Source organism: Apostichopus japonicus, chromosome 1 (genome assembly GCF_037975245.1).
Source record: "Apostichopus japonicus isolate 1M-3 chromosome 1, ASM3797524v1, whole genome shotgun sequence".
Taxonomy (NCBI): domain Eukaryota; kingdom Metazoa; phylum Echinodermata; class Holothuroidea; order Aspidochirotida; family Stichopodidae; genus Apostichopus; species Apostichopus japonicus.
Window position 1 is genome coordinate 20,187,927 of NC_092561.1, and position 18,969 is coordinate 20,206,895.

An 18,969-nucleotide genomic window follows, 5' to 3' on the forward strand; every position below is an offset into this window, starting at 1 on the left:
TCCGCCACCCTTGCTCATTCTGCTCTTTGGCAGATGCATTCACAAAAATACCACCACCACCAAACCAAAGGAAAAAGACAAGGAAAGACAATCATATCTATTCAAAAATATTCATGAATAATTCATATTTTTTAATATATATGATTGTCTTTCCTTTTCTTTTGATTAAAGTTTGGTCCAGAGTAATACTGTAGGCTAAGAAGATTTCCAACTTTTTATTTTATAATAAGGAACGAATTTCAGACACTGAATCTGATCATGTTGCTCATGGTAAAATGTGCACTGTAATAGTCTGGAATAACATTTACTTTCCCCTTGCACTCCTAATCCTGAGTGGTTCGGTTAGAGGGAAACGATGGTTATCGATCATATGTAATAAAATTTGGTTAGTATAATGTAGGCAAAACTCTATTTTGCAAAAGTGTATTTGCTGTACTGTAGACACTGTACTAAATCTTCACATAGCATACATGTACATGCTTATGTAGGACTATTACTCTGCCACTGTGCGACAATGACGATCACTTCCTCTTTCCCACATTCTGTAGGTCTACGGTATTGGTGAAAACTGACAATTTTCTTGCTACACTACGCGCTAACCAATGGGGGTGCTCTGCTTAGGCAGTGATCTGATGGTCCCTTTTGGCGGGTACCGTTATTCTCCGCACACGTTACTTTCTGCTGAAACAAAATGGTGTTTTCCGCACACTAATTTGTCAGCGGAAAGCAACGTTTTTTCAGCGGAAGGTACCGGTTTTTTTTAGAGTCCTGAGCAGAATGGCTAACTGAAATGATAAAGGCACATGGAAGGATTTACTGTAGGAGGATGGAGAAGATAAACTTTGACTGTAGCAGGATAAAATGAAGCTCCTAGACTAGACTATTATTAGGATAGCTTAGGCTGTAGCTTAGGCTGTAAGCACTAGCTTAGGCTGTAAGTACAGATTTAAGTCGAGTTAAACAGCGCAACCTTATTTGGTTGTAGTTTTCGATATGGCTTGAAGGTGGAAAAAGGTGAGCTGCCGTGACGATTTGGTCTGGCTAAGTTTCATCCTTCAGTGGACAGGCGGGTAGGGGGCGTCCTTTGTGATATTTTCACATTAACAACAACACTCACAACAGGGTCCCTTTAATCCGCCGACCAACTCATACTTCTTCAAAAATATAGTGTACAGGTGAGTGCATGGGGAAAAAAGTTGTTTTCCGCACAAGATTTTTTTCAGCGGAAAGTAACGTATGCGAAGAACAACTGAAACCCAAGGGCGTAGGAACCGGGGGGGCTGGGGGGGCGCCAGCCCCCCAGTGAAAAATGTGGAGGGGCGGAAGTATCATTCCGCCCCTCCGCTTCGCAAGTCAGAAAACCCCTTTTTCATTTCCAAATGAGAAAAAAAAATGTCATTTGCAGCACCAAATTGCATCTAAGGCCTGGTGAAAATACAAAATTAAGTTTACAAAATGGAGTGGGTGTTGAAGTGTGCTATATTGCACCAAATTGCATCTGAGGCTAGCTGGAAATGCAAAAAATTCCAAAGGGGAGGGGGAACCCCCTCCCCTTAGACCCCTCCCCCAGGCCGGCCATCAGTCTTCAGCCCCCCCACTCAAAAGTACCTTCACTGCTGAAACCCCTTTTGGCAGATGGCCCACCAACTAATTTTGTTTTAATGAAACGCTCTGGTTTATACGCACATCATAATCATCTCTAGGCCTATGTAACATTTATAGTAATATTTAATATTTCGTGGTGTGTCTCAAGTTCCGCTCTAGGGGGATTGTACAGCCACGGCCAAGAAGCTATGTATAGTCAAGGCTTCATAATTGACGCACCCCCGTAATTGACGCACCTTCAATTATTACTTGCTACGATACAGCAGGCCACCTAAACTTTTTGCAGTCAAGCAGAATTACATATTTCATGAGTTTGAATCCATTTTAGCTATTTGCTGACTAAAGTTTGGTATTTTTTAAGCTTTTAACACCATCTCCCCAGTTTTGCACGTTTTTTGGGCATTTGGAAATCTTAAATCCTAAAAATAACCAACATTACCTCAATATGATAACACAACTCTCTAGGACCTAACCTGTCTGAGCTTAGAGGCTCAGAGCATAGCAAACAGCATCTAAAGTCAATGGATGTATACTAAGGCCTAAACTACAGTTAGCTTATCGACGAATGTGTCAATTTAGGGGTATGAAAGAACTTGACACGGCAGACATTTTGTGGTCAAATTCTGCTCAATTGTACGGTGCATAAGCACAGAACCTTAAATATTTTGATTTCATAACATTTCTGAGGATCTACACATATGAAAAACACATACGGTTGAGTGATTTGGATTTTTCCTTGATAGACATCGTTGATCAAATCCTAAGGCTTAAGTGCGTCAATTATGAGCCCACCATGCTACCTAGGAAACGAAATTATATTGATAAAAAAAACAAATGAAAATATTCAATAAATAACGCTGACAAAATGGTCTAAACTTACTTCTGAATAGAAACTGGACATTTTCGTTTTCTTCCCTCCATCAACAGTTCGTTTGTGCTTCGTGTCACAGACAATATCTTGATTGATAGTTCTTGCTTGTATTCGTGCACGCTTCTTTAAAGGTGGGATCGCTCGTAATTTCTTCGTTAATTCTGTCCTTCACACCAACCGATTCAAAAATAATATCAATACTACCCTCTACCGGTTCGTCGCTGTTGTTTCGTAATTTCTCAGCAATCCCATTTGGGGTTTCAGCCAATCGCTGCCAAGCACCCCAAATCAAGATGTCTGCGCCCATAGATGTAAACAAAGTGCAAAGCGTATGCGAGAAGAATGGCGACTTCCAGCCCGACTTCAAGCGTGTATAGTCAAGTTGAATGAGCATAGAAATAGAGAAATGGCGAGCGGTCGATTCGGACGCTTTGGAAGTGATGGAGAAGTCCGAATTTCGATATAGCCTACCTATAACTAGTAGTAGGCATAGTATTAACTACTGTAGTTCTACTACTACTACTACTACTACTAGGCGTAACTGTATTTTAGGAATGTAACTTTGTTAGCCTTACTTAGGCCTGCAAACTGTACTGCCAGTGTCATGCACGGCAATTCACTCTGGTATTTTAATAATTATTAGTACCCTAGGGCCTAGGATCAATACTTAGCTTTGTATGTGTGGATTCAAGAGGAGGGGTGTCGTGCTTACCCAAAGGCGATTCACAATATGCCTAATGCCCCATTGTTTGTTCTTTGTACACTGTATAACAATGTGCAGCGTATTGTCTGCAATTTTGAAATATATAATATTATTACCAAGTACTCACTCCACATGTTCTTCAGCACTAGGCTATACTGTACATATTTCATGGACTTTTGTGGATGAAATTGGAAGCCCTCAGTTTGTAATGACTTTGTAAACTGCAGTGATTGAGATCCTTGTTTGGACAAGGTGTTGAGCTATTTTAATAAAATTGTGACAGGTGATCAGCATGAGATCCAAGAGAACTTCATATGTCATTCAAAAGCATGACTATCCAGTCTGGCCTTAATTTCAAAAGATGGTTTCCTGACAACACACCCTGGCAGTAGATGTCAATGATCATTAACATGCTGATAAAAAAGGATAGTACTGGCAGTAGAAACACAACCAAAAACATTGGAAAGGAAAGTTAAGCTGCACTCAAAGAGACACAAAATATTTTGAATGGTTCCATGACTGGTCTATGGAAGTTGCCATCATGATAATTGTATGAACGGAGACTCTGGAGCAAAATGTTGTTATTCCATATTTAATGGAGTGACAACTGGTTAATGGAGATCAAGCACATTGTATGTAAAATACTGGTGTAAGTCTGAGCAACTGGATATTCGAAAGACTCCCCCATATTGGAATGTAACTTTTCGCTCGAACAAGCTATGCCACTTGAACTATTGTGACTCAGAATCTTCAATCTATCTAGCTGTTATCCATCTGTTATTCATCTTTCTACAGTACCTTTTTGAAGTAACTACTGTGAAAACCCCTCATAGCACTGGGACTGTATGACAGCCTTTGGCTTAGCCATCCTTTACCAACTTTAAATCGTGCAGTCTTGTGTTTGAGGCAAGTGGGATTGCTTGACAAAAGATTGAACTATTAAGTTTATGTAGACAGCTCAAAATTGGCAAAAAACAATTAGCTTCCTAGTTGTATTAACATGTAATAGATAACCATCAAGGTGGTAATTTTGTTCACCATACATGTATCTGTGCTAGCAGCCTAGGATGTCATCATTTACAGTTTGTATTTAGGAATTCTATAAAAAGTATGTCTATTTCTTTCAGGTTGACACACGATGTGGTCGAGTACTTATTTATGAATCAAGTAGAGCCTTGTTTACAGGAAATCTGCAGCATATCATACAACATGCCAGTTTCAGGGTTTGCAAATCACTCAATCTTTTGGTATATATGACCAGTTTACAGCACTTGGTAACTTATCAGTAGTATTAAAAAAGCTATATAAATTTAGGGTTAAAATTTCACAACTTGAGTGTGGTATAACATGGCATAAGAAGCCTCATAGAGAAAGGTTCATGAGTGCAGTAGTAGCAGAAAGACATGACAGTAATGACATGGAGACTGATTTGGCTGGACATAACTGAAAATTATAATTTCTACTAGTTTTATCAATTTTTATGTCTTTCACCAGCCATGATTGCTAATAAAGAAGGCATACTGTGCATACCTGAGAAGGCAATGGGTTGGGAGGAGGCACATTTCTTGGTTTTGCAGGTTTATGTGTATGTAGTTGCTTAAAGCTGCAGTATGGTATAATGCAGTTGAACCTCATATTGTGATAAGTTAAATACTGTCCTTGGATACAGTTAGTAATTTACCTTTGCAGACATTCTTAGATGTTTACTCATTTAGGTACTGTAAAACTTCATAGGATCAAGCAAATGAGCCAAATAACTATGATTGATCACAATTCAAGTCAATTGAGAAAGCACTGTATGCAAGCAGAATAACAATTAGAATGGTTGTTCAGTGATGATAAAAAAAAGGGGGTGTAGCAGAAAAGGTTTGTAGGTATATTTGCTCATGTTACTATCATAATTATCATATTTCTGCCACCTAATCATACAGTTAATCAAGAAGAATTTTATACTAGTGACTAATAATTAGTAGGCAATGTTAAAATAAATAACAATTCTTAACATTAAAACGCTATAGAAATATGCCCTTTGCAAATCACAGGTGATATATGTTCTGTACATTTATTGACAGATCTATTTAGTCAAAAAAGGTTCTTTTCACTGTGAAAAGGTAATTTTTGTGGCATGAAATAGTTATCCTTCAGCAGGGTTCATATAATGTTATTTTCTGAACATTGCAGCAAATGAACCCACCTATTGTATGTTAAACATTCTGTGGTTTCAGTCAGTCTTTTCAGTCAATTAACATTTCCTTGCTGTCAAGGTAGTATGCAATTACCTCTTTGTTTAATTAACAAGAAATATCATGTTGCATTGTGCCTGGATCAAACACAACAGTTAACTTAAATTTATGTGCATCTTGTGTACGGCATTTTGTAGTTTTGGTTCCTTGCTGAAAGCAAAAGAACCTTTGTAATCAGGTCGGTGTGGGTGTGTGTATATGTGTATGTGTGTGACACTTAAGTTTTTATGCACGATAACTCAACAAGGGCTATGATTGATCAATGCTATATTTGGTGGGTGGGTGGGTGGTCCATAATTTGTTGATAAAAATATTGATTTTGGTGCTCATATCATGAATATTAATGAGGTCACAGGGTTAAACCTACAGTAGACAACCATAAGTCACAGTCCCATCAAAAGTGAGTGTGTTATTGATAGGTAGCTTACACATGGCGATGTGTGTTACAATGGATAACGTGTGTATTTATGAGGAGGTGTGGCTTTGTAAGGCAATTATTGATCTTGCTTCATCATTACATACTGTACTTGGAGTGTTCCCTGTTAAACAATGAGCAGCAGCAGGAACCATGAAATGTTTTCATTCTGGTTGACAGTACCTTGCTATGCCAAATGTATCTAGGAAATACCATAGCTGGTTGTGTTTCATATATAAATTAGTATGTGTGCTTTGTGCTTGCTTATTTCTACTTCCGATCTAGTTGCTGGGAAAAGCAGCGATTTGTTTTGTTATTCAAGTGATATCAAAGCATATTTGTGGTGAATAAAGGCAATACTTTAATCTGGTGACATTGCAACAAGAGGACTGTACTTGGTGATTTCAATAAACTCAAGTCTCAATTGATAATGGTATTTGATTGTTTATTTCATTAACTATTATTGACAGATGGATAAAAATGCACATTCTTGACATTTTTATTATTACGAAGGGACTGAAATCTTGTCAAGGTGCTCTCTAGCATAAAATAATATAAAATTATTAGATGAACCCAATTGCCTGTGATGCTACATCATTTGATGTTGTGACAACTATCTCACATGCAACCAGCCTTCACACTAACTCCATCAGCATGTCTACAGCACATACTGAGCAGAACATTTTGGGTGTGTCTCCCCCGGGGATACTGAGCAGAACATTTTGGGTGTGTCTCCGCTGGGCCCCCCCCCCCCACCTATCTGTCATACCCTCACACTGGATGTGAATTACTTTGCAAGTGTGAGGGTCCATGTTTAATGTTACCACAAAAAACATGACTATCTCTCTAGGGAGGCTGATTTATTTATAACATTTCCACTTTGCCCCTCCCCCATACCCAAGTGTTTTCGTAGGGAAAACTCGGAAAGTTGCACCTACAACAGCACTCCTATAATGCTAACAACAGCCCGATCATTTAAGTTTGGAAAAGGCAATGGTCAGGCAAAACTCTTCTTCGCACCAACATCATGCAGTATACTACTGCCAAGGGAAGTGGGGGGGGGGGGGGATCAATAACCTCTCATACGTTGGTCGATAGGATGAAAAATCTCAACACTTTAAGGCTTCTAGCTTTGAAATATGACAGGTTATGTGTCTTACATTAATGTAAACAAAAAGGTATACATGGCTCTGAATGTAAGTAGAACATAAATTAGCTCTAAATGTAAGCTAACAAGAGCGCCCTCTACTAATATTTATTTGTTCATTGACCACATTTGCATGCCATTTTAATCACGGGACATTTTAAATCGGGCAAGACTATAAACAATAGTGAGTCCCATCTGTGGTCTTGTACCAATAACATAAGTTCTAAGTCAACGTGGCCTCCCACTGTGGCGTAGCTAACATTCAATTGTTAGGGGGGGGCAAGATTTTCTTAAGGGGGGAAACCTCGTGATGGTTGATGGTAGAAATTACCAAGAAATATATGTATTAACGGGCACCTCGTCTGCACAAATACACATCTAATGGTTCAGTGGAACATGATACACTTTCACTTAATTTACCTCTATTGCGGAGACAGTCGTGGTGGTTTCTGCATAATTCCGCACAGTATGAAAAGGATACAGTAAATAAATTAGCTACTCTAATTCACAACATGCCCAGATTCCCACAGAAACAAGTTTCACTAGGCCTATTGGACCTATACGTGCAGTGAAAATTCTCCACAAGTGGCATTGGTCGCTGAAAATAAACATGGGTTGCTAGCGTTAGTTTGTAACGGTTATACAACTGGCCAAATTATTGGCGATTACTCTGTAGGACGATATTGACCAACGGTCTCCGTATGTGGGCATGATGAAGGCCCAAAATGTATAATATCTCGGTCTGATTACCAAGTTTTGACCTTACATGAAGTATGAATATGAGCCCTGAGGTATGAATACTTGTGATCAGAACTCGAAAAAATGTTAAAAGAAGTATAATTTTGAATACATCACTGGATCTCATTTGGGGGGGGGGGGCAAGACTGTAGCACAAAGCAAATTTGAAGAAGAAAAAACCTGGCTCCCTCTGGCTACGCCACTGGCCTCCCCTAGCTGTATAGACTCGGAATGATATCATAATTATCTACCCTTTCATTCTCCTCTCAATCCCTACAATAATGCATTTGATCGTCCTGATCATTGCATCAATGGACCCAGCGAGTCCAATTCTATCACAAACAGTATTTTTATCGATTTTTATGAAGTTATATTGTGGAGCGGTATTTTGCGCCAATGTAAACTTTGCCCGACTGGCTTGAAATTCTATATTTAAATAATAAAGAAAAAGCTCAGTTTTTCAATGTCATATCGATTGCCTCCGACCTCTGGTAATTTTTTTATTATATTTTTTAAATTTTTGTATGTCTTTTTTAACATGCCGCCTTTTATTCAAGTATAAGAAAAGATGTGAAACTTAAGAAGTAAGAGAAAATGTCATGCTGTATATACGCCACAAATTATTATGCCATTGCATGTTGCATTTCCGACTCATTGACGTACACGACTACGTCACATCCGCTTGGAGTTAAAAGACGGGAAAGTCGGGATTTAATTTACAAAACGTACCTTTGCAATTAGCTTTCAAGGTAATTATAAGTTTCAAGTTCACAGATCTTTCCAGTGCTGTGGGGTTTGCCTTAGAAAGTATTCTTATGAAGCGCCCTCACATGGAGAGCAACTTCCAATGAGCTTATACATGGATATCACGTGAAAGCATCGGTCTGCCATAATATGCATTCGGAGGTTCAGCTTCCTATAGACCTCTTCCTTTAGACACCATAATTAATCAGGCTAATCCTAATGGTAAACCTAAAGGGTGTGGGTTAACGCCATAATTGTTTGGAAAATTCTTTTCGAAGTCGAAATCCTTTCCACTGAATGCCGCACATATAAATTTTAGTTCCAACCAAGATTTTGACTTTCTTAAGACTTTAATATTTTGGACATGCCATTCTACTGTGATTCTGTGGTGGTTATCACACTCGTTTGGAAGGTGGGAAAGATTTCCATAGAAACTATTAGTCCTGCAAGTTTCTTTCGATTTTTAACCTCCGTTTGAAAATATGGCCAGTTTAGCACTTTAACCATTTTGAACTTCTAAACCAGAAATGGTATGAGCATCTGTCTCGAATATGTTTGGGAACTAGTGACCCACTAAGCCATGAAATTAGAAGATCGGACCCCCATCCCCGTCAAAGACCCCCTCCCCCCCCCCCCCACTCTTACGGAATACCTTTGAGGAAACAGGTGTATTGGACTATATGTGCTACAAAACATGTGCATTATTGTGTATAGCTGATCATGTGAAGGTTTATTTAGAAGCACTCCTTCCTTCCGCAAATTGTTCTCGTCTGTTATTGGTATATTTCGAATTAGCCTCCTGAACTTTGGTCCGGTGGTTAGCTATTCAAACATCTTACATCACTGCTCATTAATTAGCCGTGCTGCTGGGGTATTTTTCTTTATTATTCACTTTTCTTAAAGGATAAGAACATCATTTACAAAAGGGCAATGAGCAGCCTAGTAATGAGCAAATAAGAAACCAGAAAGTCAAAGATTTAGTGATTCCTTACACATAGGAGAAATTTTGTTAGGGCTTTGATTTCAACTAGAGATTTGGATATACCATGTTTGTAGGTTATTCACAGTTTAGGCTGTATTGACCTTCACCAAAACAATAGGGTTATTTAATTGATATGGATCATCGACATACCAAGTACATATCAAAATCGTATTGCTTACTACAAAGATACTGGCCAGGGAGAACCTACAGGAACTCAGCAACTTACGCGAAATGCAGCTCGTACACCGGTTTCGTTGCGACAGTTTTGTACGGATGCCTGATCCGGACGACGAAATGATATAGGCTTGTGCATCATGATCGTAATGCAGAAACATGTATGTGATGACAGTATGGTCGATGTTGGGTACCGTAGAATGGGTTTTCTGAAACTACTTCTCTTGACCTCAAAGGAAATTTGACACGCATGAAATTCCACAGCGATTTTGTTCTCACCAAAGGCAATCTACGTGCTTTGTTTGTACATTAACGTAATTTCACTTTTAGAGTAATTTCTCACAAGATTTTCAGACTTTCACCTCAGATCTGCTAACCTCACATGACTGTTGACCAGCGTCCAATATAATAGGGATCTCCTACACAATATGGGCCATCTACATACTAAGTATGAAATCCTTCCAAGTTACCCCTTCCTACAAGATATTGTGTTTACAAGCAGTTTAAGAGGTTTTTTAGTGTGACCTCTGGTGACCTCAAATGACCTTTGACCTCCACCAAAAACAATAGTAGTCTTTTTCCTAATATGGGTTACCCATATGAAGAGTATGAGTTACATACAAGCTTCAATTGTTGAGATATCGTGTTTACAAGAAAGTGTCTCATACACACACACACCCACGCACGCGCATGCACTAACCCACACAATCACCATCGCATTGATTTCTTCAGTCTTTGGCAAGGAATCAAAAGAGGCCTCTTTCTGGATATAATGCCCCAGAGAACTACAGCAACTGAAATACAATGACTCAGACTTTTCTATTTTATTCTTGTTATTTCAAACCAAAAATATAGTATAAATGTAAAAATACACGAGGTACACAAAATATGAATATATAGGGTAAGAGAAAAGATGTGATAAGGAGCTTGAAATAAACTTGATTGAAATGTACTGTAAAAGTCATTACAATCCCAGTTACCTATACCACTCCACCCCCTCCGAAGACTTATAATAGAAATAATGATGATAATGATGATAATGACGATAATAATAGTAACAACAAAATAATAATAAGAATGATGATGATGATAAAGATAACAATAGTAATCATAGTAACAACAACAACAAAAATAATAATAGCAATAAGAATGATGAGGATGACAATGACGATAATCATAATAAAAGTAATAATAGTAAAAACAACAACAATAATAATAATAACAACAATAAGAATGACGATGAATAATAATAATAATAATAAAAGGCATTTATACATTAAGTTGCCCATGGATTGGTGTAACTGAAACTCTCGACCTGCCCACCCTCCCCCACCTCACCCCTCCGCTTTTCTTAATGGATGTGTGCAAGTAACCATGGTTCACTATTTCACTCAACAAATGCTGCAACATGCTTGGACCACAGAAACACTGAGTGCTCCAAACCACCGTACTTCAGATGTTGTCAGCAACTGTTTCCATCGTCGAGGCATTTCAAGTAACACACTTTGCATTGAATTGGTGCCTTCATGAATAAAATGTAGTAAAATAAACGAATAGTTAGGAAGCAATACAATATATTTCGTAGATTTCAGGAAGTTATAAAAACAAAATTAACAACTGTTCATAACTTTCTGCAGATCATTTCTCATGTTTTTGCTTTGTCATGGCTCCTGCTTCAAGGTGTCCTTGTTATTACAGGGTATTAAACAAAGTCATTGCTCACGAAACCATGAGTATGATGCATTGAATTCAATGAATTTTTAATTATTTCTAGAAGTAAAGAACAAATTAAAACCATGGGATAAACACAATCATTTCACATACTGAAAGGTGCCTTGTACTTACTGCATTGGTCAGGAGAGAAAACCCATAGGTAACCTTCATGTTTAAAGTTAAGCCTCTATTTTTCCATTTCTTCTTTGTTATAAGTGATTTGCTTGTAATCCTATCAAGAATATTGTTTCCCAGAAGACATACTGTGTTTATGCTTCTAATTGGCAACACCTCTCAGTTTTAGTCAGATACCTCCAGCCCCTCAACCTCCACCCTAAAGTACTACAAAGTGCTTACTGGCAGGTGGTGGTTCCCAGTGTCAGCCACTATAGAATAACAATACTTGTTCATACTTTTGGGGGTATTTTGGAACAGAGATTAGTCAAACTTTTGGCTTTAAAGGTAGTCAGTATAGGCCCCAAATTCTAGCATGCTATAACTGCTAGAAGTTTTCAAAAAGTACTTTCCTGGAGGTCTTTACTATACAAACTGTTCTCAGAAATGTTTAAGGAACACACAAGATGACTAAATGTCCCAGTTAGGAATTTTCCTCAAAGTTTGTAATAAAAAAAAGTTTAGGAATATTGACCAAAGGTGACCATATTTGAATATCTAGCATAGTTAGCCAATAAAGTACACCTTTAAGAGGAACCCCACCTGGAATTAGTGATTTACTTGAAACACTCTCAATGCATATCTACTTTCTTTTAACCGGGCCTCTATATTGCACAAAACATTTTACTCATTAACTTTTTCCTTGCAAGAATATAAAGAAATTACAAGAGACCTTTTACATAGCCATAGGAACAGTGACACCAATTTATGTGTTCATTATGCTATCCCCAATTCTCCATAGGCTTATGTATGCTGTGTCCACCACTTTCCATTTACCAGTTTCAGTATTAAACACTTCTGGGGTGGTACAGTGCCCTAAAATGGACAAAAACTAGACAGATAATATATGTGATTCAGTGACTAATGCATGTCCTTAATGGAAAACTGGGGAACACAGAATAGCAAATACGAAAGGAGAATTTATGGAGAACACTATACAAGATGAACATTGTTCATGATAACTTTATCTGGGGTGGTTAGGTGCAAAGTTAAGCACAAATGGATTACATACAAGTGAAAATATCGTTTTTTTCCAGTCATCTAATGGTGCTTATGAACACATTGGCTTTACAAGAGGTGCTCAAAATAATCCAATGTTAGCTCAGCCATGCCAACATGCTGTAATATTTGCATAGTTCAACAATTTGTTTCGCTGATGAGAAATGTATGTCTATCTGTGTACTGTGTAATAAAAATTTCTTTTGTTTAAACATATGGGCCTACACTAGCCTACAGAGCATCCCGGTGGGAAACTTCAGGTCCACTAACTACAGACATTTCCATACACATGGCTTATGGTGGATAACCAGTTTGCTGAAAGCTGTTCTTCTCTATAATAGTTATCTGTTCCAGTAGTACCAAAGTCTGAGATGGCAACATCCAAACACATTTTCTTTAAACAGTTTATGTTGTTGTTTAATCTGAAGTTAGCTGCCGAGCTAACAACTCATTTTGAGCCTTTCATTGGAACACCAGTGGATGGTCTATAATGAAGTCATGATAACTTTAAAATTACCCCTACTGTTTGCATTTGCTATGTAGAGTGATTGACACTAGAAAGCTAGATTACTGTATCACAAAGAAAATTCCTATGTAGACAATGTGAGGAAATTCAACGAGAGCTTTGCCATTGAAAAATCCTGTAATTCCTTTTGTTACAAGTCTCATGATGGTGCCGAATACTTGACCTTCTTTTTGGAAACTGTATGGCTGTATGATATCTGTTGATGGAATTGAACCATCTGCTGAATGAATTCTGCATCACCAGAACAGATTATCATTATATCATGGGCTAACAAGTTCCAAAAAGAAAAAAATCAATTTGGTCTATGTTTCTAGCACCTGGAACTTTAAAACTGAAGTCCAATTTTGGAGTTGAATGTCAAAGAACAAATCATACCTCAATACAATTGCCACACATACTGTAGGGAATGAAACTTTGGAGAACCATCAGCAGGGGGATGAATGTATATGATGAATGTGGAGTAAGTCATGGATGTGGAGTAAGTCTCCACTATATGGAAAATACATTGCATTCCACACAGCCCACCTAGTTTGAGAAGACTTCATCAGGGGAAGAATAATCTTGTGCAACCTGTAAAAATGTTTTTTTTTTTGCAGACAATGTTTTTAACGGCACAATCAATTTACAACGAATATCATAACATGTACAGGCCTATTGAAGTTCAATGAGTTTACACAGTTGGAGACCATTGCATTTCAAATATATCTCAATCAGACCTTTGTTTGTCTTCAAATCTATCATATTTCTGAAATATCATGGGGAAGTAGGAATAATATCCTCTTGTTTGAACAAATGTAGGACTGGAGAAGAAACATTATATAGCCTAGACCAGGGTTGTCCAACCTACGGCCCGCGGGCCACAGTCCGACCGGCCTCAGGGCTGCGTCCGGCACGCCAGAGATTATCTACGGTGCAAAATTTTAGTGAGCAGATATATTGATAACAATTTGAAGCTATATAAACATCATCCGAACCTTCTGCGTCCAAAAAACTGCATACAGGTCAGTTTTTGTGACACTCTCTCAGTGGAGGGGGGGGGAGGGGCGGGCCGCTGAACTTTATTCATCCGTTTTATCAGGACGGAAAATAAATCAGTACCATCAGGGCCTGACTTTAGAATCCGTACCATATGAATGTGAAAGCTTAATTCGAATCGGCAGAATAACAACTGTATAATCAGTGCCCTCTGCTCGCAGTGCTCACATTTTGTTGCCTTGGGCTTCAAGCAAAAAATCAAGCGTAGGCTAGGGTTCATGCGGCCCCCTCCTTCATCATAATCATTCCATGTGGCCCTCCTCTGCAAAAGGTTGGACAACCCTGGCCTAGACCTACCTGCCTGGAAGATCCACATGAATCTTCAACACGTCCCTCATCATGAGTTTGGTTTTCAGATAAATAGGTACAAGGTGCCATACGAGCTGTAAACGTTAAGGCCTTTGCCTATTTAATTATTAGGGCCTAGCCTAAAAATAATTAAACAACAACATTTTCTAGTCAAAACTACCCATGAACAAAAATTAATTGACGAAATTTCCGAAATTGAAAATTGTAAGGATGACTCCCATCGTTTCTTTAAAGCAATAAGAGTAGTACAACAAAAGAGTAAGAGAGACCCTATTACAATTAAAATTGGCGATAAACATATAGGAGATACCGACGCAAAAATTAAAGAAATCAGCAAACATTTCGAAAAGCCTTTTAACTGCAATATTCCAGATCCCAAACCAAACGTGTTTCCAGAGAAACTAAACACGCCCTTTGATGAAGATGAAATTAAACAAGCAGTCTCATCCTTAAAAAATAATAAAACCCCAGGTTGTGACAAGGTCACAGCCGAACATCTCAAATATGCCCCATGCACACACAAACACATAGCAAATATCTTAAATAGTATAGCCGAATCAGGAGATTTCCCAGTGAAATTAAACAAGGAATCCTAACTCCTATCCAAAAACCGGGAAAGACTAAAGATCCACCAGAAAACTTAAGACCAGTAATTTTATTATCAACACTGAGGAAAATTCTTGCGGTTTGTGTGGCCAGGAGGATTCGTCCGTCAATTGATGAGCATATCCTCCCCATTACCCAAACTGCCTACACTTCAGGACGTTGCACAGCTGAACTTGTCTTCGCTTTTAAAGTGCTAGCAGAAAAAGCTATAACATCCATAGGTTACACTATAAATCTATTGATGCTAGATATGAGCAAGGCGTTCGACACAATTCAAAGAGGATCCTTGCTAACTGACCTAGAACAGGTTCTGGACAACGACGAAGTTCACCTGATATCACTACTAATCGATAACGTCTCCTACACCGTCAAATTAGAGGGCAAACTAGGACTTCCTTTTAACACTAACATTGGTTCACCACAAGGAGATAGTGCAAGTGCACTATTTTTTATAACTTATCTAGCCAACTCTATGAAATCAGATGATAATGATATCGATGCAGTTATCCTGCCATCGCAGTTAGTTGATCATGATTACAGCACTACCACCACTAATTCTTTTTTCACAGTGGACCAACAATACGCTGATGATATCTCTTGGGCATCAACTGGTCAGCATATACTTCAAGACATCGAAAAACGAGTCTCTGACAAACTGGCAGTAAGAAATCTGAAAATCAATTGCACAAAAACTGAGAAATTTACAATCACAAGAAAAGGAAATGACAGTTGGAAGAAATGTAAATATGTTGGAAGCTTGCTGGGGACCGAAGAAGACATTAACAGAAGAATTGGTATCACCAACGGTGCTTTCAACACACTGTCAAGCATTTTTAAAAGCAAAAACATAAGCCGGAAAATTAAGCTTAGGATCTTTGAGACTTAATTAAAGAGTATTTTTTTGTACAATTGCGAACTGTGGGGCACAACGAAGGCAAAATTGACACTTTTCAAAGGAGACTACTTCGAAATATTCTCAACATTAGATGGACCAATAATAATTGGTTATCAAATGATGAGCTCTACAACGAAACCAACCAAACACCTTGGTCATCGATAGTCGCACATAGAAGATTGAGATTTTTCGGTCATGTAGCAAGACTCCAAGAGGACGCTCCAGCAAAGGTTGCTTTAAGAGAAGCACTGAGACATACTGCTAAACCAGTTGGAAGGCCCGTGACTACATTGCTTGGAAAAATAAAATCGCAATTCAAGGACATTAATATTAACAATTTCGAAGAAGCAATAAACCTTGCGCAAGATCGTGATACGTGGCGGAGGTTAATCACTGAGCATGTCGGATAGACGAGACTCAACTTACTACTACTACTAACCTACTCCAGTCTCACGTCTCAGTGTGTAACTGACTCATATGGACGAATTGTCAATTTGTCAAGTAACGCAATAACGTTATTTTGTGAAAATCAGACCACTTTTACCTGCTAGTCCTCAGCACAGTCACCGGGCACACATGCATTGCGTTCATATCAAAAATAGGAACTGAAGCCTTCACTTTGGTTGTTCAGCGTAATAAAGTGACTGTAACTAGTATAGGCCTTGGCTATTAGTACGTAATTCCATGTACACTACTGAAACCGGGATCGGCGTAAGTTTACACAAGGGCGCAGACATGTTGTTTATCCAGGAAATGCCTGCGATTGGCTGAAACCCTAAATCTTTTCTGAGATCTATTTTGATTGGTGCTAACATTCTGTGACAACGTCGTAGTGTGTATAGTCCAACATCGGCAAATTTGATATAAATATCTCATTACGTTAATGTTGAAGATGACTCAATAAATCTATATATCGCCCTCTTTTGAAACAGATGTACACTATATACCATCATATTCCTGCCTCGGAGTAAACAACACCATATATAGTGTGAATGATGATTTCAAATTTACGACTTGCGATTAATGTTAAGACTCTAGTTATGTGTAAAGTGGGTCTGTTAACATTGTCTACATGTACAATTTTCTTCTGCGGGTTGGAAGAGTAATGTGTGAGGGAAAAGTGTTGGTTTCTTTGAAAAGTGTTATATTTTTCACCTTGCAAATTTCGTGGCGTTTTGGTTTGACACATTATTCTGACAAGCCGCGAACGCATTCTCAAACTGCCGCCCACGTAGTTTAAGTTAGTACAATACAGAGAGAACCAAACAACAAAAAAAGGGGCGAGGGTGATTTGCGCAGTAGGCTACATTATCCAAAACTATAGCATATGATTTTGATTGCACATTATAACGTAACAGGTTAAATAGTCGACATGTAAGAATTTCCTTAAAGCTATTAGTATAGAAATTATAAAGCAGATGCGAAGCATTGATTTCCTTTACTGACGTGATACACTAGGCTTGGTTTAGTGTTCGGAAATAATGCATATTGTGTAGCCATTAGTGTCAAGATATTCATGAATTTCGTATAACGTGTACATACTCCACATTATTCAATTATACATATACACATTATTCAATTATACATATACTATATAACAATATTAATGAGCGCTTATAGTCTCTGTAGTTATTCTCATGCTTTAATTTTTTTTTTTATGATCGTGAAGAATTATTTTAGTCAGATTTTCTTTTTAGACAAATCTGATTGGAACTTATGTGAATCAAACATCGAGGTAAATGAACCTGGAGAAACTATCACACAGTAAATACGCGCGTACCATGCATGGAGGGTCATGTGATGTGTTCCAGGGTGGTACTAATATATTACTCTCCCCATTACGCAAGATGATTTCACCCAACTAGTACGTAAATGCGTATGCGTGCTTAGAGCAGCAGACGACACCCGTTACCTAGCAATAACCGTGCCTGTAGCCTAACGTGATAGCTACATTCCCGTCGAGCAGCATTAGGCTCTGTTCCATGGAGAATTCCATGGTTGCACTGAACTAAACATTTCCCCACATTTCCCATTTCTACATTCACTTATAGCGAGTAGTTATAACGTTAGTTCATATGAGACAAAGCTTGCCCCTAGAGCTGTTTTAATAAGTAAGATCTATTATGTAGAAGGCCTGCCTTCATTCAAGAGAATAAGGTTTAACGTTAGCATATTAGCACTATTTCGTAGGCCTGAAGTACCAGTGCCTTCTTATGCCGTTAGTTCCCATGTCCGATCCGTTTTGGTGCAAATCTTTCAAGAAGTCACTAACACTGTTCTCGAACTGCTACAGAGAAATATCAGTTTGGTACCACCCATGAACACATCATATGACCCTCCCTACATGGTATGCGCGCGCCCAATTGACATGAATCCTCCAGATTCATTTACCTCGATGGAATCAAATGCTGAAGGTGGCATACACCTATTAAGAGCCCCATTGACTTACGTACTAAATCACAGAAGTAATGTGGTCTCTAAGTCTAAATAAAAGTTCTCACTAGCTGAACGCTATACCCATCATTGGAAACGCTTTCAAGTTGGCCTGTCATGGCCCCATCAATTTCCCATATTATGGCAGTAGAGATTTTTGGCCATCGGAGCCTGAAGTTTTCGTCACCTATAAACAAACCTCTTCACTCAGTGGTAAAAAAAATTTGTACGCTGCTCCTGGTAGGCCTAAACTTATTGGTGTAAAGTTGCCTAAATTGACCCAATGTTTGCACCATACTTACTTCATTCATGCTCTTCAACATACAAGCCACAAAAACAGATCCTGATTGATAACATATCAAAAATGATGTTTTCCTACTGCCTTTCGGCACATTTCCTGAAGTAGAACACTCGCGCGGATTGATATAAACTCTAAAAAGAGTATGCCACCCTAAAAGATCGTTGATTTATAAAGTACAGTATGATTTGGTTCCGCGAAAGATATGAGAGCGGTATTAAAGTACTTAGCATGTGATACGTTTATAAGTATAATATACTCCGGATGCGCGATCTGTTTAATTCGCTTCGGCTTCTAATTGAGTGCAACGTTTCTCTATGCTGCCATGTTGGGTAAATTTAACCATAACAGTAATTATC

At 38.3% G+C, this 18,969-nt stretch overlaps 2 protein-coding genes across 4 annotated transcripts in view; one reads left to right on the top strand and one right to left on the bottom strand.

Annotated features, from left to right (window-relative positions):
* The window catches only part of LOC139970852 (small subunit processome component 20 homolog), a 175,865-nt gene that overhangs the window by 72,918 nt on the left and 83,978 nt on the right, over positions 1–18,969 (top strand). The gene's annotated exons all lie outside the window — the stretch shown is intronic.
* Positions 1–18,969, bottom strand: part of LOC139970765 (uncharacterized) — a 151,619-nt gene that overhangs the window by 60,217 nt on the left and 72,433 nt on the right. The window lies entirely within an intron of this gene.